At 46.2% G+C, this 22,825-nt stretch overlaps 1 non-coding gene across 1 annotated transcript; it reads right to left on the reverse strand.

Moving 5' to 3' along the window:
- Window positions 1–20,580: 20,580 nt before the first annotated feature.
- Window positions 20,581–20,684, reverse strand: LOC146200355 (U6 spliceosomal RNA). The gene has a single exon (XR_014705381.1). It is a non-coding gene; the product is annotated as a U6 spliceosomal RNA (small nuclear RNA).
- Window positions 20,685–22,825: the final 2,141 nt, after the last annotated feature.

The following is a 22,825-nucleotide window of genomic DNA, read 5'->3' on the forward strand; positions in this document are numbered from 1 at the left end:
GGAAAACACTTCCTCTTCTACACTCAGGCACGTCTCAACTTCTTCTTCTTCTCATCTCCCTCTTCTTTGCCAAGGGGAAAATGTCACACTCTTCCTCGCACACCATAACCTTGTCCAAACATGGCGGTGACCAATCTCTTGTTTCTTTTCTTCTATTCTTTCTCTTCTTTACCAAGGGGAAAGTGACACTTTCTTCCTCTCAGCCCAAAAAACATCGACCAAACATGACAGTCACAAATTCTATACTGTCTTGTAAATCCACACCACTGCATTGCCCAGTAACTCCTACCACACTGGACAGGTAAATATCACCACATAGTCACAAATCATACACTAAAAACACCACCACACAAATACAGCAAATACAGTAGGACATGTCCATCTACACACCATAACTTAAGTAGTCCCTATCTATTGAGAAACTATATCTTGCCAACATCTAAGAAGCCACGAGGCCCATGTACTTAAGGGGGAAAAAATTCTGCAAACTCCCATGGCCCCAAAAACGTAAGATGAGTCCAAGAATAACAACTTTAGGCCAAGAATAACAGCTTGAGGCCCGATAATAATCTCATTCTTTGCATAACTCAAGAGAATTGCTCAATAAAATTAAATTCTTTTCTACGCAAACTCAACGAAGCTTCACTAATGCATCTTTCATTCTTCTTCTGTATCCAATACGCCTGAATACGAATACGATGCATGACAGGTTGCCACGAGTAGAATTCATTCTCTCCATAAATAACCTGCAGCACAATAGTCTGCTCTTCTGCAGAGAGAGCATTGCAGAAGGCTTGCAGAAGGAAATTGATCTGACAGCACGTACGAAATCCTCGCTAGAGATTTGAGTTGGCCAAAGCTCGCCGATGTGCAAGCTCAGTGTACAACTTCGGGCTCCACTCAACATCTTTACCTCGTTGCCAATGGCACCTTTACCGCGTAAAAGGCAACGTGGCGTCAAACAAACTACAAAAACCTCACGAAATCAAGCTCACCTCCTGTAGGTATGAGCGCACACTGAAATTTATCAACTGCAGCGGCGCACATGGCGCGCACTCCATGTCATCCGCAGTTTGGTAAACAGAAAAAGCAATATAATTTTCACTACTACAGAAGATCAGCCCTATATTGTAGCAGAAAACGTCTCTCTGCAACTGATGAGCAGCAATGCTAATGCAGTGACACCATACCATATATGAAAGTTTTAAATGACTGCTACCAAAACATCTTGCTGAGCTTTCAGAGCGAAAGCATCTTCCAAGGTGAAAAAAAATAAACAGCAGCTGGCCCCCCGTTAAACCACCTTAGCTTGTTTATGGAAGAATTCTCTGCTTGAAGCAGTAACGGTTCTGGTTGCAATTAATGTCGTTGAATTTCTCATTTCCAATGTCACTAGTTATAGTAGCTATTTTAGTTTCCTAAGCCGTACGTGATGAGTAACATCACTTTAAGCCACTTACTGAGATAACAGTCTTATGTATGCAGCAGACGGCAACGTATGTGACGATGTAGCTCAGGACGATGCCTAGTTATCAGTACGAAGGCACTGGCGGTGCACAAATCTCCTACTAGTACTGTACGTGAACCAAGGGAAACCGCAACTATGACTTGCTGTTATATCACCACACGTAGCAAAGCTTCATATAGAGCAGCACATTTGGAACCGTCGACATTGCTCCTGGGACTTTCATTTGCCCCAGTCATGTGTAAGTGGCAGAGCAAACTTTCCGTGAACAGGGCACCATGCCTAATCTGGACGAGGCCACAAGGCAAAGAATTATAAATTTGCCTTCTCTGAGCTAAGCCGACGCGCAATAGCACGAGAAGTGGGATGCTGCAAAGCTGCCGTTGATCGTGCACTGTGCGGGCGTGCAGAGATGAACGCCGTATCTGCGACGCTCCAAGGTCTGCTAGAGCACCAGCGTCATCAAGACGACCTTTTAATAATTGCCGCAGTGAACTTCGATCCATCGCTTTCACTCTCTGAGATTCGTCAGGAACTGGGGCTTCAGGTTTCTAGGCCCGCCATCCCAAGAAGGCTAAATGCGGCCGGCCAAAGAAGCCGAGTGGCTTGCCAGAGGCCGCTCCTCAATGAAAGAGAAAAGCGCGCACGTCCAGACTTCGCACGAGAGCATGTGCAATTAGGAATATCAATATGAGGCAATCAATATCGATTTAAAAATATACGGAGTGAAGCACCGTTATTTTCAGCGATGAGTCTACCTTTGTGACCCGCTGGGATCAACGACAGCGCGTGTGGAGGCTCGGTGGCTCAAGGTAAGAATTGTTCTAGCAATCGATGTTGGGATAAAGAAATAGATTACCGTGAAATGAGAAATCGCTTATGCTGGCGTTCTGTCATTCGTTATTAGTTTTGGATCAGAAACAGCTACATCTTATGTTATGCGAGCCTGTTTTGATATAAGAACTATTTGCTTTTCATTTTTGTTCCATAAATGAAGAGTACTTTTACGAGTCCCAGAAAACAAGACCTAGGCAACAACAAGGATGTCCTTGTTGTCTTGCCTGCATCACTGCCTTTTTAGCACTGCGCTCTTTTCGGCGCTGATGTCACAGCAAATGTTTGTTTTATTTCACGGCTGTTACATATTTAGAGTGTACAAGGTGTGCGAAACAGGCTCATTGACACTATGTTGCAAATTGTTTTGTAACGTGATTGTGAAAAAAAGAGGGCATTTTTTATAACTACTATGATATGTGTTGTCTTGCATTTGTGGCAACGCAACCTCTTCCGTTTCATTTTTGCCAGTAATTTTGCACAAAACACATACCATCATACCATATAGGAAAGTTTTAAATGACTGCTACCAAAACATCTTGCTGAGCTTGCAGAGCGAAAGCATCTTTAAGATGTCTGTGTCTTGCTGTTGGCTTGTAATGAAATTTATCTCAAGTTAGAACATCAGAGAAAAATTTTAATCTCTAGTTGCAAAAGGTTCAAAATTGTGAAAGTACTCTCATGTAAAACAGCCGTTCTGAATGATCAGAAAACAGCCATGAACATTGCATTCTTATCCACTAATGTCACGTCAGAAAATATTTTTATGCCGAAACTGACCATGGCAAATACTTTTCCGGTACGATCCACACTACATCCAGCAGGTTGCTACAAGCGGTCGCTGTGCCGTCAGCGTTTGGGGTGCATTAAGCCAGCAGGGACTTGGACCTCTTCATGGAAATGATGGAACGCTCACTGCAGACAAATATCAAGACATAATTGAGCAAGTGCTCATACCCAGCGCTTTGGAAGGCCCCTTCCACGATGGCTGCTTCCTGTTTCAGCAGGACCGAAGCCCTATTCACACTGCCAGGTATGTAAACGGCTGTTTCATGTCAGCATTAATTTTGTAGAAATGACCACCCCCATTCTTCATAAAACCCGAAAGCACTGACGCGTATGTGGGGAGGAAAGTAATTAAAAGTTTAACAAAGAAATGTGATCACTAGAGACAGCATTTCAAGCGAACGCCTGTTTTTTCTGCTTCTCGTAGCCACACCATTTGTAAGTATAAGTATAAGCTGACATCAAGCTTAATGCTGCTTTTATAGTGCCTGTAAATGCTTTTTTTGTGGGATGGTTTGGGGTTCAGATATGCCATTTCCGACCTTGCCGCCTAACAATGTCCTATTTTCAATAAATGGGCCGTGAATGCAGCGCGGTTTCGCTTTCGGATACATTTCAGTTTTCAATAGCCACGCGCGGCAATGTTAATAGATGACCTCGTCCACTGGATGTGGCGAATACAGCACCAACTACAGCTGTGTTAAGAGCGCCAACTACGTCATCAGAAAATACCGAAACAACCATTTTCCTTTTTTTGTGCTATTTAATTTTGAAAGCTTATAGAACAGGGATGTTAAAGTGGCACCGAGAAGCAAAAATTAGAGGACATGTTTTGACATCGCATTTTGTGACGAGCCTGATGCCATCTTCTCCGGCCGGCCTCCACACCCTTTCTTTACTTTTCTCTTTTTAGGTTGATAGCATTCGTGATGGTCCGTCAGCAGTCTAACGCACGGCCGTGCAGACCTAGCTTAGTTCCGACCGGAATATTCAGCGTCAAGCAGCACTGCACACCTGCATTCTCTGGTATCTGTGGTGCCCGCACACTTCTAACGGCAAGTGCCATTACAAAGTAGTGTGGCTTAAGACAGAAGCTACAAAACACTATTTACATAAGTGGCAACGTTTTTATCCTGTTCATGCATCGTGTGGTTGGTTTGGTTTGTGCGGTTTAACGTCCCAAAGCGACTCCGGCTATGAGAGACGCCGTAGTGTAGGACTCCGGAAATTTCGACCACCTGGGGTTCTTTAACGTGCACTGACAATGCACAGCACACGAGCGCCTTGCTTTTCGCCTCCACCGAAAAGCGGCCGCCGAGGCCGGGATTCGATCCCGCGTCCTTGGGAACCGTAGTCGAACGCCGTAACCACTGCGCCACCACGGCGGGGTATGTTTATGCGTCGTGTATGTCGACAATAGACAAGTTTGATTTCTATATGAGTGACGCCTTTGAGTTCATATGTCAGATATGGTGCATTAACCATACTTGAAATGATTTCTAAATGCGTTCCTGTTAAGGCGTTCACCGTGTGTTAGTAGTTGTGGATCATAAAAGGCTATTTCTGGCGCTAAACATAAGACGTGTTTTCTATAAAGCAGCTGAAAACTTTTTAACAGTTCTCCTAACATTTTATTGTTTCCGAGCTCATTTAAAGTCTAATAGAAACGTTAAAAACACCATTTGCAAAGCTTGCTCACAAAAGAAAGTGAGCGGCTCCTTGGCTCTGCTAATCTTGTGAATTTTATGACATGTTGCAATATATAAATGATCTGCTTTTAAGGTTAGCGCCTGTGTATGATCCCAAACTACCCCTGATTTTATTTATTTTGCGGCAGATACTGCGGATAAGTTCAGATTTGATATCATTTGCATTTGATATCTACACAAATTTATAGAGGCTATTCCCCTTCGGTGCCTAAAATGTGCTTTTCCCTGCCTGCTTTCTGGCGCCTAAAACGTGCGTTTTTGGTGCCCAAATCCGCTCCGTAGTGACCACTCCTTAATCATGGCGCTTTCGCTCTAAAGCTCAAGGAGCAGACGTAAGGAGGCATTCTTCATCAACTCAGAGGGTGCATGACAATTGTCATCTAAACTACTCTAACTACATCCTCCTTCCTCCTTTACCCATCTACGGGCAGTGAGAAAGAAGCTCGAGGAGTTGGGCCAAGTGATGGCCTGGCCGCCCAAGGGGGCAGATCTCAACATTATCGAGTGCTTGTTGGGCCTCATGAAGCGACACCTCTCCTGACGCGCTTTTGAGGCACAAACGCAACAGGACCTCTGGGCGGCTATTGAAGAGAAGTGGAATTGCCTCAGGGAGAATCTAAACCTCATGGCGAACCTTTATGCATCTTTACCACAGTGTGTTCAAGATGTAGGTGATGCAAACGGAACCTTCACGCGGCACAAAACCTCGTCACACAGCAAAGCGCCTCGCTATTTTCAGGCTGTTCGTGTAAACTGCTCCAAGAATGAAACTATTTTGTGCTGTTGTCGCTGCCAGAACTAGGGGCAGAAATTTAGTGCCACATGGCAAAATGATGTCCTGCCAACACCAGATTGAATGACCGCCTTAGTAGGGATGACAAAAAGAGGACCGTCAGCGAAACAGACGAACAGAACAGCGTGGCCGGTAGTTGCAACGGATAAAGAGATGAGCACGTATGGTGCCTACGACCTTCGATCTAGCGCAGTCAATTAAGTAGCGCAGTTTTCAGTTGTTCGCGATGAGCCATCAGCGTCTTCGGCTTTTCTTTGGAACGGTGCATTTAGGCTATTCCTACAAATTCCACGCGAGAGGACGTCCGGCAGTGTAAGCATAATGCAGCTATGACGGCCTCCAATGGAAAGCGGCGACGAAGCTTCGCTGCAGCCGCGCATCTCATCTGTGCGAACCGCCGCCACTCGGCCGCAGTTTACTGCGCCATCAGCGAGACGAACGTCGGATTTGATAACGCACATCTTAGCTCTCCGCAGAGGAATGAGGGGAAGAGAACAAGCCTCCTCACTATCTGTAGGTGTGTCACCAAGGCAGCGCCGGCGGGTGCAGCGCAGCCTCCCGAGAGCGAGATTGCTCCTCCGCCAGGCGCGGTGGGCTGCAAACTTCTACAATAGACAGTAAATCGTGAAAGACGTTATGCACCTCTTGGAACTGTTCCAACAGTTCTTGCTGCAGTTCTTTTTCTCTATGTAGAAGTCGGAAAGAGTTGAAAAAATATTGGTCTCATTGTTGCACATCTTCTAGTTCAGGACCTTCAGCCATGCCACCCATAGGGGAGTAGGACCTACAAAGGATTCGAGAAATGCTTCCCTCCTTCTGTACCTCATGCGGCGCCTGCGAAAACTAAGGAATTTCGCTTGGTGGCTATTTGCAAAATCAGCACTCGCTCCAGAGAGCCCACAAAGGTCCTACCCTGGATACTGCATAATTTGTTTAATTTGTTTTAAAAAACGGTTAGTTAGTTATTTGAGGTTTTATGGCGCATAAGCATCTGCAGCTATCGTGCGCCAAACACAAGGTTAGATGATCTGTCAGGCTACAAGACTTATGATGCTCATATTTGATAAATGTGTAAACATGCGAAAATTCAACGAGTGCTTGTTCGCCTAAAAGAAATGGAGGATGGAATGGAATGTGTTCATTGTAAAACACAGTAAAATGTTTCTTCTATGTTTCTCAAGTGAACATGAGATGAAAATATGATTAACTCTGACCTCGACATCATGTTTTCCCTACCAGTTTGTCATTTTTGGTAACACGAAGATATGGGTGGTGTGTATGTGTGTGTGTAACCAGTGTTCTTCCAATATTCTTCCCGCCGTATTTGAAAATTGGCTGCGGTGGAACACCTGACGAGTGGTAAGTTGGTCCATCCCAAAGAGGACCACTCTTTCGATATTGTCTACACTGCATTTAAAGAATGGCTACAATTCGTTGAAAAATTGCAATCTTGCATTGATTAAGCAGATAAAGACAGCTTTCCATATATAATGCATGATTGAAACCATTTCATATTCCTGACAATAATATTTGAGTGAAACGCGCATTCAGAGAGCACTGCAGCCACGTTTGCCTGTCCGCTCATCGAAGTACTGATATCATATCACACACATATATATATATATATATATATATATATATATATATAATAGAGCGAAGGGTACGCTTCATTTAAAGAAACATTTTATTAGACTCGACGTTTCGATCGGAGACCGATCTTTCTCAAGAGTGAATCTTCTTGGATAGTGTTGCGGCTTTTTAAGCATTTGGACACAGACCACACCTGGGTAGGAAAACAAAACGTGGGAGACAGAGGAAAGAGACAGATACAGTAGGGAAGGATGATGTCCAGGTGTGCCATCGCAGGTGCATCGCAGGTGCTGGACAGGCCTGTCGAACTGCGCTGACACAGGTGCCTGGATGCATAGTCTCTGCTGCGAAAGAATGCGGGCTATTTTAACTCTTCCTGGCCACGACGGCCGAAGAGTGGGAGTAGGGAAAAAAAAATATAAATGAATAAATAAATAAATAAATAAAAAAAGAAAAAAAGGGGGGGGGATGGAGGTGGATAAGGAAAGGTGTTAGCTTAGAAAAAAAAAAGTGTCGGATATATATATATATATATATATATATATATATTATAACTTCCGAGCGAAACGCGCGCGTCGTCCGCATCTACATATTAAAAATCGCGCAATAGTGCGAAACGCGCTTTGATTAAGGCGCGCTTTATGTGTAGGGGTGGCCAGTTAAATGAAAATTGTATAGATAATTTTTGGATCTACAAGCCTATTTCCTCAGGAACATTTATGACTGAAATATTGGGCTTCAACTGACACGCTGAGGTGCAGAGGGCCGGAGGTTTTCTCACTACAGCCGTCCAGGCGATACGCGTATGACAAGTGCATCGGTTCAGCGGCTTCGCACTGCGAAAGTTTGAAACAATAAAAAATGTAATATATCTCTTAATCGCTCGAAACTTTTAATTGCGCACCTGCTTCAACCGGCATCTACTCAAAAGTTAAGAAAAGGAAACATATCTGTCTTCTTCTCAGTATAGAGATTATAAATTTGCTGATGAAAACACATGCAGTCTGTGAAAAGTATACGGCCCAAGGATTTTCGTTTTAAGCCCAGTAACGAGGCTTGTAAAGCAGCTCTATCGTTCTAAATCTCGGAGATGAAAAATCTCGCCCTGATTCTCCTCTATCTTGCATTCATATTCCAGTATTGCTGCTAGCAGCCGCGTTGCAGTGCTTAGAATTGAACCTCTCTTGGGTCGTATACTTTTGTCATTTCTACATTGTCCGAACAGCGAATTAAAACGAGGCGTAAGTACATTGAAATTTTTGACGCCAGACATACTGTAATGCGGGTCATTCAAAACGGCCGGGGAGGCACGACACCGCACAACAACAGGACAGCTTTTTTTATGGTGACGTTTTATTTCTGGCCGCTGGCTGCCGGTATAGAATTCCGCCGACGTATGCAGCCTCAATAGCTACGCTTCGGTTCGCATTAGCAGGATATGCTATACAGATTTCACGCGCTCACGTGCATTTAGCCAGTCGCCAGCAATAAACGTTTGCTATGGCTCAACTATATGTCTCAATCGACATCCATGACGCGAGTACGGACTTAACAGCGATTTCAGCGAGTGTGGAGAATGAATGCACGAGTTTGAGGAAATGCAAATGGTCGAGTGTTGCATTGGCGAAAATGAAGTGAAATCGACGACTGCTCGGATGCCAAGATGAGCATACAATGAGCGCCAAACACCGATATCACCGACATATGTCGAGTTATGTTTTAAGCAACCAGCAGCAGTCGTGAGCTTCGCTTGAGGATAACGAGTATGCTAGCACTTTCATAAATTCAGAAAGGCCACTGAACATACTTTTGGTGAAGTAATCATATAAATTGTTTGTCAGGAGCAGAAAGTGCACCGATCATACGCGATGTCAACAATCGCGGGCAATCAAGCGCTTAATTTTCAACCGGTCGATCTCATTTATTGACACTTGTTTAAGATATGTTAGTATGTGGACAATAGTAAATTTACAATGACATCATACAGAATATAGCAATACTTGGCACAAGAAGCTCAGCTTACGTTTTGTGGCATGCAAATAAGTGTGTATTTTGCACACACACACACACACACACACACACACACACACACACACACACACACACACACACACACACACACACACACACACACACACACACACACACACACACACACACACACACACACACACACACACACACACACACACACACACACACACACACACACACACACACACACACACACACACACACACACACACACACACACACACACACACACACACACACACACACACACACACACACACACACATATATATATATATATATATATATATATATATATATATATATATATATATATATATATATTGAAAGGGGTTGTTTACTGTGCTTTAACAGGGATAATAGCTCTCTCTAAATTGCACGGCGAATCATACAAGAACCCAGCCAGTCTAGGCATTCACAAGCGAGCTCGAGAACCGCAGCGGCACTTCGTAATATCCTCGCATAGTTCACTACAATTTCTCCGGAGCGAAGAGGAGCCATCCTGGCGATCTATGGTGAGGGCAAGAGGAGCGGATCATAGTACGTTTTGAGGCGGCTCACGTGCACAGTTTCGCGGCCGCTATGACGCACGTCCGAAGAGGGAGTGAGTGGCTCCACGATGTAATTCAAAGGGAAGTTTGGCGGACAAGGCGGTAGGGGCTGTGGTACTCGGTCCGAAATTTTGATGACAATCCCGGTTGGGTGCCAGGAACCCAGAGCGAAACAAGGGATCCTCCAGGAAAAACGCGTGGCGTCTGATCGTCGTGGCGATGCTTTTGGAGGCCTTGAGATTGTGATGTAAAACTCCGGGCCAACTGGCGACATTTCTCCGCATGTTTGGCAACGTCTGAAAGGAGAGTCCACTCGGCGGAGTCGGGCGATATGGTAAAATAGTGTCCATCATGGATGACGCCTCACGCCCATAAAGGAGGAAGAAAGGGCTAAATCCAGTGGTTGACTGCGTGGCGGTATTTTATGCGTACGTCACGAAAGGAAAAACAGCGTCCTAGCTTGTCTGATCAGCGGCAACGTAAGTACATTGTGAGCATATCTCCAAGAGTACGATTGAAGCGCTCAGTCAACCCGTTAGTGTGAGGGTGGTAGGCTGTTGTGGTCCAATGTATGATGCGACATTCGGCCAGTAGAGCTTCAACGACGTTGGAAAGGAAGACGCGTGCTCGGTCACTCAGCAGCTCTCGCGGCGCGCCGTGGCGAAGAACAAAACGATGTAGCAAGAAGAGGGTAACTTCACGGGCACTAGCGGCGGTCTCGGCACACCGGGTGAGGTGTTCGATGTCGACGATAATCCACGGGTTCCCAGAAACCGTGCAGGGAAGTGGCCCGTAACCGTCAACGCCAACGCGATCAAAAGGACGGGCCGGGCATGGAAGTGGTTGTAGGGGGCCAGAAGCACGAGGTGTGGATGACTTCCGGCGCTGACAGGCTGCATGGGTGGTGACGGCTCAGGCGGTGGCCGCGCAGCTACAGCCGCGTAGGTCAAAGGGGCTGGAACAGCAGGTTGACTATACCGGACTGGTCCTCCGACATATGTCAAAGGAGCAGCAGAAAGAGCTTCAGGAAGCGTAGGGAGTGCTTCCGCAACTTTTCGCGGATGACTTGATGCAACTTTGGCACTAAAGGCGTGGGAGCGTCAGGACGTTGGCGAACGAGGGATAGTTGACGGGCAACTTCTCGAACGAACTGCTTTATTTGTGGCAGCAAGGACGACTGGTCTACGTCAGGTGTTAAAGCTGCAAGGGGCGCCGGGTGTGAGAGCGAAGAACGAGTGGTGTTACGGCGCTCGCGTAATTCGTCAAAGTTGTGGCATGCGTTGATAACGTCGACGAAGGTAGCTGTATTTCTAGACAGAAGCATCTGGAACGCATCATCGTCAATTCCTTGCATAATGTCATCAATATTGGTGCTCTCTCACATTGAAGCATCCACGCGCTTGCAAAGGTCTACATCTTCAATATAGCTGGTAGAATTCTCGCCAGGAAGCTGTGCACGGCCGCGCAGGCGTTGCTCAGCGCGCAGCTTGCGCACTGCAACCTGCCGAAGATATCAGCAAAACTAGTCTTGAAAGTAGATGATGTGATATCGGCCTCGTGGTTGCGGAACCATAGGTTTGCAACGTCGGTTAGGTAGAATATGACGTTATTGAATTTTTGGTTGTCGTCCCAGTGGTTGTGAATACTGACCCGCTCATATGAGGCCAGCCAGTCTTCCACGTCATGGTCGCCGGTTCCGCTGAAGATAGGAGGATCATGCTGGCGCAAAGCTCCAGTGCAGCACACGGGGGATGAGAGGACGGTTGGACTAGGAGTGATAGCGTCGGTCATTGCTGGTGTCGGGAGTGTGCGGCTGCGGAGCTCCAGGGCGGCAGGAAATACTCACCTCCACCAAGTGAAAGGGGGTTTTTACTGTGTTTTAACAGGGATAATAGCCCTCTCTAAGTTTCACGGCGAACTATACAAGAACACAGCCAATGTGTGCGTGTGCGTGCGTGTGTATGTGTGTGTGTGTGTGTGTATGTGTAGTAAATATGCGACTATTTACGGCAATGAAATCATCGCCATATCCTTATTCACGGCGAATTTGCACTTTCATGTCATGCTGAATGGTGTCGTATTATGTTGCAGCATTTACATATATTTAGCCAGTACACATACTATCATTTGCTGAACAAGTAGCAGCATATCAAATTCACGTACAGCACACAAGGTATGAAGCAGTCGCATATGCGATTCGATTTCGAACTGTCGATCGGATGTCACCGCGCGGGGCTTCGTAGATTACAATGATATTTGAGTGAATGTATGTAGCCGCACAAGAATAGCCATTGAGTTGATCATGACATTCGATCCACGACAGATTTGAAACGGTGAATATTTCATTTTAAATGGTCTCCTGAATAATGATGTCACAAATCATTCTTTATTCAGCTCCCTGTAGTTATATGCGCCGGCTTTGACATTTCAGGATAAACTGAAAAAAGGCAACTAGTATACATGGAAGCAAATAAATTTCAAAAAATTGGCTTTAACTGAAAATGCCTATAGGTACATCTCGTGGTAGCTGGCGAATGCTGTAATTGTGTAGGCTACATTTTTGTGCGTTAGCTACTAAAATGAGCATACATCACTGCATGCATACCAAAGGCCCCTCTTCTCCGCCGTCTGCAAAAAATAAAAGCAATGCTAGTTCACCTTCATCTTCCAACGGCAGTTGTTGCAAGTATACATTCTTTGCCTACCCACGCAAGGCCATGTATAACTACATAAAAATATTTGTATTTTGGCTTCTGTTCAGGTCAAACGGCAAGTTTCTTCCCTGCCGCACAAGCAGACCATGTGCTTGCTTACCCAAGTGCAATTACTCCACATTGGCAGCCATATTTATAGAAGTAAACTTGTAGTTTAGCTTTCCAACTTGATCCGTCCTTTATACGTTCTGCTATTCACAAATGGGAATTGCACTTCCTTCCAAAACCACAACTATAATGACTAACTTACTGATTCAAATCAGCATATCTGCTTTCGATCATATCCGTTCGAAATTGCTATTATGAATTATACTTTGAAGTTTCCTTCCAGACATGGTACAGCAAGCGAACTACACGATGCACGTATTGGCAGTTTAACCGCTAGTCAGCTGCTTTTACAAGGCTTGTAAGCAGATTAAGCAAACCTCTGGTTCACATTTTGTGCTGTTTCAAATGCCTTACAAAGTCCAGCCACATAGCATAGGTGACAAAATCTACAGCCTTCCGTTTAGCTGCAATTCAGTATCATTTGTAAGGTGTCGTGGAGGCATTTTAAGTTTTACCACATAGTGACAGGTAAGAATTAAATCAAATCTGGGTGCGTTAAGCATGTCGAAAAATTCATTCCATGTATTGAAAGCATTGATTATATACCGCCCTCAGCTGTGGTGGAGTTTCAATCTGGAGATGGGTGACTGCCTAAACGACCAATTAAGGGAGCGTGACAGTTCCCTAGATAATGGCTATGGCTGGAATCTCCCCCCTCCCCATTATAAAAGCTGCAAATGCCACCCTCTGATATGCTAGCATCAAGGAATGCACAAACATGAGTTCAAAGTGGCAAATTTCATTCAGAGCAACTGATAGCACACCTGCCCTCAGTACATATATGTGACCCATAAAAGTGGCTTTTTTGCCATTACCTGGTCATCTCCCCCCCCCCCTCTTTCAGTGTCACATCGTTTAGACATGCGTGAGTCATGTTGTGCCTCTGAGCTATAACAGCAAGCTCATGTGCTATCGAAACGTGGTCATCACGAGACTCGCTCACTCTCATTCCCGCGAAATGACTCCTTGCCTGAGGGACAGTTACCTAAAAACTGTCCTCACTGCCTGCGCTGCTCCCGGACGAATACCCTGGCTTGCTCAGGTCAGCCTTCATAATTGCAGGGGCGGGTGTTCCCAGTTATCTGCTGATATCGATGGGGCTCTGTATCCGCTGCCGCTGGGGCCAGCCCCGTCGGCGCCGACCTGCAGCGGCGAAACTGTCTGCTGCCATTGGAGGAAACCCCACCCAAGCTGATTTGTAGCTGTGGGCTTCGCCCGCTGCCACTGGTGCAAGCGGTGTCGTCGATTCTTACCTCGACGCTTCTCGGTTGCTTGTTACGTCCATTGGGAGATTCTTCTGGTGCTCGCTTGATGCCGAACTCCGCCAAGGTTTTCTTGTACTGTTTTTCGACGGCATGGTACTTTCGCCACTTATCGCTCATTGTGGAGTGCGAAAGAGGCCGTTCAGCTCCGAAGGGCCAGAAAGTATGCAGAACAACACAACCCAGCAACTTAGCCTGTCGACTTTGCCACAGGGAAGCACTGTACTACAGATAGAACCAGGAGATTCGGGCAATGTTAAAGCGCAGTCCAGCGATGCTCAAGCAATCAAGGATAATTAAAGCAATGCTCGCACATGGAGATTCCAGACAATGCCTTTTTTGTCCCAATAGTCCCAGATTACAAAATAGGAAAGGATTGGACTGAATTCGATTGATTCTGATGATTTTAACAGAGCATCTAGTCTTGTGTGTTTTCGTAATTATTACTGAGTAAAAAAAATAAGTATCCACCACTTTTTTAGACAAGCACTCGTTTCCTATCTCGCTTCGTGTCTGCGCCTGGGGAACCTGCCGTTCTTCAAATCGCGCGTCATAATCACTTTGAAGAACGAAGCTCCCACAAGGGGGCCGCGTGAGCACGCGAGCACTGGAGTCAGTGCAAAATTTTTGACGGAAAATTTTCACCCTCCCTAGCCCGCTACACCAAGAGGAGACGCTGGCCACAACTGTGCACGCTACGTCATTGTGGCTGTGGTTTTCACTCTCTTGGCATCTTCTCAGGCTCGGAAGCCCTCACCTATGTTAGTATCTGCGCTGTCCGTTTATCGCCTTCTTGTAATTGGTGTTCTATACAGACATACCTTTGCTGTTGCAAATATGAAAGATGTAGATGCCTCGTGTGGCTTCCTTGTATAATCAAGAGAGGTATTGTATACGCACGGCATCGCCCACAAGAGCGACAAAAACATGTCAGTTCGCACAAGTCGAATGTATTTGGCCATTCTGACTCCCGATCGTAGCTGTTGTCAGCGGACGCGGCAACTGGCAAGGCTTTGCTTGTTTTCGATATAATTTTTTCTCGTTTCAATACAGGCGCTGAGCAATCGGCAGTGCGCCCGTCTGTATAAAACGTGGATATAGCTGGATTCTACTAGCCTTTTCCATTGTATCGGGTGGCAGCTAGCTTATGCCACTAAGCTTAAACCTATGCATAAACCCCATTCTGCCCTTTCCTTGAATCAGTCTAATCAGCCGGTCGTTTCGTAATTTCCTCCCACCATTGTCTTACCCTACTAATCACACGACTGCGCTTTTTTGTACTAACTTGTTTTTGTATTGTTGATCCATGTTCCCCGGCAAGTCCCGGCGCCATCTCTAGATCTGTAGCCTTTCCGTTGTGGATCGGCGACTGGAGTTTCGGGCCCATGTGGTCTCTGTTTCTGCTCCACAAGCTGCACATATTATATCTGCTTTCTCAAATTTTGCCCTGCACCCGCTCGGAACCTGTCCTACCTCCGTACAGTAACGGGCCACTTGGTTAAATATAAATACCTTTTTCCTGTTTGTCCAATTTTCGCATTCCATACATACCCAGCGCCAATTTTCCTTGCATTCTTACCTCCCGCATTTTCAGTTTCTTTTGCCTCTCTAGCCCTGTTATTATTTTAGTTAGTCCTGTCACCTGCATGGGTTTAAACATTAGCCTTCAGGTTTTGTTTCTCCATTTGGTGTTTATGCTTTTCATGTACAGGTACTTGTACACACTTCGCCCACCTTCCATTCTGTACAATTCCCGATTGCATTTCAGTTTCCAAATTGACTCTGTTGCCTCAAACGACACCCAGACCGTGTACCTCTGGATGCCTTAGTTTGGAGTGTTCCCATGGGCTCCCAGAGCTAACATGCCCACCTGCCTTTGACAGATTTCCAGGCTTAAGTTGATTGTAATTTTGGTTCCATGCACATATCCGTACAGAAAAAATCCGCATATATGGATTCCGTATCTTCCGTTCATACGCAATTATTGGAATAGGGACTCAGCAGAACAACATGAAATCCGTGCCATATGGAAACGAAATGGATTCCGCAGAACCATATGAAATCCGTACCATACGAAAGCCAAGTGAACTCCGCACCAGACTGAAATCATATGGATTATATACAGACACGTGTTCCATACCATACGAAAACCAAACGGGCTCTGTATTAGACAAATCATACAGACAGGGACTCCGCAATTTTTAAATTGGTCCACAGGAAGGGGAAGACGCAGTATCTGTCATTTGTTTCTGTGGACATCTGAACCGCACCGTAAGGGAAGGGAGGAAGGTGGGAGTGAAAGCTGAAAGAGGTAGTGGAGGGAAACGTAACACATATGATGGCAAGCTCAACACATATCGCGCAAAAATAGCCGATTCTGCATATGGACAGCCATTTTATATGGACATCTTAGCTTAAATGGGAAGTGTAGACCTTTTCAAAACAGCTGAAAAAATAATTTCATATCATGAATCTAATATCAACCCTGCATGTATTTGAAATGCGAAAATAAAACCATCACAAAAGAAAAAATGTTTCACTAAATATGCATTTGTACAATAAAGCAGCTGATCAATACTGGCATGCTTTTAGGTGTTTAAGCAGGCTGCACACCTACACTTCTGGTAAGGCATTTACACAAATAACATTATAATGAAGCCCACACCATCAATTCAGTGATCAGTGATCGCGTCCCTCCCCAGCGTCTCATGTGCACACTTGAATGCCTATCACTCGACCCTCTAATCTTAACCTGTATCCGCTGCTTTTTAACCAGCTGCTCACAGTTCACCGTCATTGGCGGTCATGCATCCGAAACTGCTGATGTTATCTCCGGAGTACCACAGGGTTCCGTTCTCGCTCCGCTTCTTTTCTTCGTTTTTATCAACGACCTTCCACATGGGATTTTGTCATCCGTCCGCCATTTTGCTGATGATTGCGTCATTTATCGCCGCACTTCCAATAATACTTATCAGGAACTTTTACAAGCCGACCTCAATAAAATCCAGACATGGTGCTCCGACTGGCACATGCAGCTTAATATTTCAAAATGTAAATTCATGCACATTTCACGTAAACGCTCCATGATTTACTTCCCGTACTCCCTAAACTCCACTGCACTAAGAAACTCGTACAGGTACCGCGGTGTTGAAATAACGAACAATTTAACTTGGGTGGACCATATCATGAAACTTTGTGCTAGCACCTCCAAAACACTTGGATTCATCCGAAGAACACTGGCTATGTCCCCTCCATCCGTTAGACAACTAGCTTACGAAACGTACATCCGCCCAAAAAATAAAATATGCTTCAGCAATATAAAACCCCCACCAGGCCTACTTGATCCAGTCGCTCGAAGCCATCCAGAATCGTGCAGCCCGCTTCATAACTACCTAGTATTCAGCTCGACACAGCGTTACTGACTTGAATTCATCTCCCGGCCTCCTGCCCTTAGCGCTTCCTCGGAGACCTGCGATCATTTGTCTTCTACATAAATTATATTGCAACTTTCCTGCACTGCGAGAAAACGTATTACGTGCTCCTTTCCGCTCATCTCACCGTTTATTTAACTCCCGCAGCATACAACGTTTGCATGGTTCCACAAACGCCTTCAACAAATCCTTCCTCCCCATCGCCATAGAGGAATGGAACGTACTTCCCGAAAGCATTGTTACCGAGTCTAATCCCTCCGAATTCAGGCAATTACTTACTCATCATTTCGACCTGCCATAGGGACCGGGCGCCCGTTGTATGGCGCCACCGTCGCCTCGGTGGAACAGCGCCGCCCGCGGCGGAGTGCCGAAACAGCGGAATTGCGAGGCAGCTGAGCGGCGCAGTCGTTTCCGTTCTGCGAGGCGTTTTTGAACCTGTCCATACCCGTCGTTTTGCGGTGTGGCTTTGAGAGCTTTGAGTAATCGCAAGGAGTATTTTTTGACGGGGAAATTTTGAAAAAGAAAAGGGCCGTTCTCGGCAGGGCGTGCGTGTTTTTTTTTCTTTTATTTATTTGAAACCGCCCGGCGCATGGTATTTCTGTTATATACTCGAAAATGCCGCGCGCGTGATTTTACCATGCGCTAGGAACACCTTCGTTAGGCACTTGTTAAGGCGACATTGAAGACTGGAATTGCGCCTGCAGTGCGCGTCTATCTTATATTAGGTCTAGTCTGAATCTGCCTGAAGATCAAATACCGCCGAGCCGCGTAGTAGTGGTAGTTGTAATGGTGAGCGTTCATGTAAAATGAAAAAGATGCTGCACCTGTCTTTTTTGGTAATAGCTAGGCTCAAACGATTCAGAGCAGAATAATAGCAAATGACATTCCAGTTTCAACCTTGCAACGAGAGCTGTAAAAGGAGAAAAATAAACAAGCAAGACAAAAGTAGGATCCTATTTATGGTTGGAATAGCAAACACACATATACTTCCAGGACTTCCTGCACAACTACGCTACAAGAGCTCCCTGAACCCGGCCTTGAGACCATCAAACTTAATCATAATATAAGCCAAATGAGTAATACCACCTCAGCATCATTTTTACATATACGGCAATGCTCTTGTTGAACACGTCGGAGCTGCTACATATAATTGACAGAAAATATTATACTATGCATGCCTTTCTCCCGACATGCTGCGGAGGTTGTGGAAAGAAAAAAAAATTAAATTTCCTGCTAGCGTTCTCTCAGCGCAGGAAGTTCAATGCGATTGACCGCACCTGCCTTGAACATCTGAAGGCAATAGTCCTGTCAAACTGTTAAATACAATCGAAAAAAAAAACACAGTGTGATGTGTTGTAAGATAAGCCACCGACAACTAAGAGAGCGTTCTATTGTTAAATGAATCCCTCTGATAGCTCGTTCGCTAAGGTGGTCTACTTTCTCAGCGTACCACGAACTTGCGGGGCCGATACCTAGCTGACCTCGATACCTGATGAGTGTGAGGGGACACGACCATGTATGTAGTTTTCTATTTGCACGTAAAGGAATCCGGATAACTGAAAGCCATTCCTTTTACAACTTTGTCACTGCAGCTTGCCGGACTGCTGCTAAATCTGTTTACATTGGCCATACCTAGAAGCAATTTCTGAGAGAGGTAAAACGGTCTTGTCATACTACGCCACAATCAGGAAATCTCACGATCACTAAAACGCCGATGAGAAACACATGTATTTATGCGGGCCAGGAAATGGACACTGCTGAGAAAATACGTAAAGCCGTGTCAGGTGCAACGCGAATGCGAAAAAAAATGCTACATTTATGCTCGTTTCCACAAATTAAATTGTATATTTTTTTTTGTCCGACTTTTATATGGAGCAGATAGCAGATTTTGTGACCATGCGTTATTGATTGAGCTGTGAAATGAGTGATTTTATTAGGCGAAATGGACATGGCACAAACAAATGTTAACAAATTCTAAGAGTATCAACGCAGAGCTCTCAGCGGATTTTCATTGGTTGACAAACAAAAAGAGGAAAAATGACAAGATCATGGTAATAGGAATTGTTCATGTCTCCTATCTGCTCTTTCTGTTAAGAGAAAAAGTAAATTATCTTTGACTATGTCAGCGAAAGTATCCGCACAAACATTGTCTCTGCCCATCACTGAAGATCGTAACGCAGCCCGAACGACAATGGTGGAGCTGCCTTTTCTTTTTCCGTGCTGGGGTTTTCTTGTACACAGGCGGGGAAATGCTAGCGTTGTAACTTACGCTGTTGGGTTACTTTGATTTCCAATTGTCAATAAAGTGATTACAGATGAAGGAGTGCGGCTTCGGATCCGAGACTCTCGTGCCGTCACTCCTGGGGAACAGAAGGCACAGAGCATCCGGTAGCAAGCGGAATTTTAAAAATTCGGCGCTTTCCATGACCACAAAGTAACCAAATGCCTTTGCCTTTTAAAGAACCATGCTTAGGTCACCCGCCACTCATGCTTCTGTGGAAACCCGTAGAAATGAATCGACTTAAACACGTCCGACGAGTTTGCGTAGCTGTCAGTGGAGCCAACAACGCACCACGTTTCGCCAGCCTTGTTCGACCAGACTTCATTTCACTGGACATATCCACACAATTAACTAGCCCAACTTTCTGTTCTCTTCAGGATATATTCAGGCACAACGTCATCTAAACCTTAGGATTTCCAATTTCCACACAAACCAACGACAAACAGTACCCTCCAATGCGCTGGCAATGCGCCGGCCGGGGCCGGCGCATTCCGGCGATTGAGCGATGCGCCGAGAGGCGGCGCCACCCGTTCAGCTGTCCGGTCCACAGTTTTTCTTGCGGTTCATTATTAGCAATCCGATTTGCGTTCACTGTAGTGGCAACGTCTAATTTTCTGTAATTCATCATTTTGCCCCTTTTGTTTACTATAGTTGATTTTACTACATATCGTTATTTTGTTATGCCTTGCTACATGGTTATCTGTATTTTGTGTACACTGTATCGGTTGCCTGACTTGTTCTTAGGTTTAGGTTGGTTCATAGGAAGGGAAGGGCGCAGTATCTGTCACATTTGCTCTGTGCACACATGAACCGCGCCGTAAGGGAAGGGAGGACGGTGGGCGTTAAAGTGGAAAGAGAGAAAGGGGAGCCGTAGTGGAGTAAAGTAAGGGGAGGGGCTACGGAGTAATTTCGACCACCTGGGGATCTTTAACGTGCGCTGACATCGCACAGCACACGGACGCCACTTCGTTGCGCCTCCATCTTATCGTTTTTTGTTTTCAAATTTGTCAATGTTATGCATTTTGTATTCTTTTCCTCTGTTTTTTTTTGCGTGTCATCCTTGCGCAGGGGCCATGCTAATCTTCTCTGTATCGTTCCAATTTTAGTATATATAGTTTGGAAGTACAAAAAGTGCTGTGCGATGTCAGCGCACGTGAAAGATCCCCAGGTGGTCGAAATTACTCCGCAGCCCTTCACTACGGCTCCCCTTTCTCTCTTTCCCCCTTCACTCCCACCTTCATCCCTACCCTTAAGGCGCGGTTCAGGTGTCCACAGAGTAAGTGTGACAAATACTGCGCCTTTCCCTTCCTGTGAACCAATTATTATTATTATTATTATTATTATTATTACTGTTGTAAAGAAGGCAAAGAACAGAAAACGCTGCGGCATCGCCATCACCATCGCTTGTCTCCAGCGCCCATCTCTCGCGCTGAAGCTGTCCCCTGCGGCTCGCAATTCGACCCTACTGTGCCCTAATTACTGGCAGCGTTAGACTTTCAACCCATCTATTAAATCCACATTTCACTTGGTGGAGGTCAGTCTGAGGTTCCCTGTACCCATCTCGCCCTGGAACTTCGCAGCAGAACGTTGACTACCTCAATGACGGAGCCGACTTCATTGCACCTACCTCCGCCCGTCACCTGCACAGGTGCGCTTCGTCAACGGGGCCCCGCTACCTTCAGTGGAAGCAGTGATGACGACGTCGACGATTGGCTGACCACTTACGAACGGGTCAGCCGTCACAATAACTGGGACGACAATCGTAAGCTCAATAATGTCATCTTTTACTTGAGCGACATCGCTAATCTGTGGTTTCGAAACCATGAGTCGGGCTTTACCACCTGGGCGAATTTCAAGACCAAATTTTCTGATGTCTTTGGCCGCCCCGCCGTCCGAAAACTCCGCGCGGAACAGCGTCTTCGGTCGCGACTGCAGCTGCCCGGTGAAACATTCGCCAGTTACATTGAGGACATTGTTGATCTGTGTCGTCGCGTTGACCCGACCATGACCGAGGCCGTTAAGATACGTCATGTGCTGACAGGAATTGATGACGGCGCTTTCAACATGCTCATAGCGAAAAGCCCCACTACGGTCAAGGAAATCTACGACTTCTGTCAAAGCTACGACGAGCTCCGGATGGAGCGTATTTTGATTCGCCAGCCTCATGCATCACTCGCTGACTAGCTGCGGAGAGGGAGTCATCTAGCCTCTCTGAAAACATCAAGGCTTTTGTACGCCAGGAGGTCGCGCGACAACTGTCCCTGCAGCCATATGTTAAAGAGTCGTCACCAACTGGCCTTGTTCCGAAGCTTTGCCGTGCAATCCAGCAGCATGTGTCTGAAGTCGTCCCTAATCCTGTTCCTCAATCAGCTCCAGTCGCACCCTCAATGCCGTTCCCCACGCCCACAATTTCACCGTCCGGCGTTGCGCCACTGAGCTACGCTCCAGCATTCGAGCCGGCTCCTCCTCAAGTATTGCGTCGCACGTATGCCGAAGTCACTTAAAGTCCACCTCCTGAGCCAGCATATGCCCATGCTTCGCCCCCAATGCGGTCGGCACCAACAGCTTTTGCTCCCCCCTTACTTCAGACACGATCTCCATGGCGCACTTCAGACAACAGGCCTATTTGCTACCACTGCGACATCCCTGGGCTACTGCCGGCGCCGAATAAATATGGCCTTTTCTGCACGGCCTGCGCCACCTTATTTGGCCCCCAGTTCCCAGTCCCATCGGGTCCTCCAACAGCACCCCCTGATCCTCCGGACTTCCTCCCTCGTCGTTCGCCATCACCACGTCGCCGCTCCATTTCGCCAATGCGCCGACGACCCGCTACCCAGCCGGAAAACTAACCGCCGCAGTTCGCGAGGCACGAACTGCGTATTCGACAGAATTTCAAAGTCCTCGTCTTAATCCCGCAAATGTTACTCCTGTCATCGTTGAAGGTGTTCATACTCTTGCGCTCGTCGACACCTGTGCCGCTGTATCAGTTATCAGCCAAAAACTCTGCCGCTCCATCCGAAAGGTGACTAAGCCCCTCGAGGGACTATCGCTTCGTACCGCATCCGCTCAAAGTATACAGCCGACAGCTATCTGCACTGCTCGCGTCGTCGTTGCTGCAGCCTTGTACATCATCGAATTCGTCGTTCTCCCCACATGTTCTCATGACGTCATTCTCGGCTGGGATTTCCTGTCCCAGCATCATGCTATCATTGACTGCGCCAGTCCTCAAGTAGAGCTCAATGAATCGAGTGATGCACCGTCTCATGC

Source organism: Amblyomma maculatum, chromosome 2 (genome assembly GCF_055883805.1).
Source record: "Amblyomma maculatum isolate TAMU_Amacu chromosome 2, ASM5588380v1, whole genome shotgun sequence".
In the NCBI taxonomy this organism is placed as follows: domain Eukaryota; kingdom Metazoa; phylum Arthropoda; class Arachnida; order Ixodida; family Ixodidae; genus Amblyomma; species Amblyomma maculatum.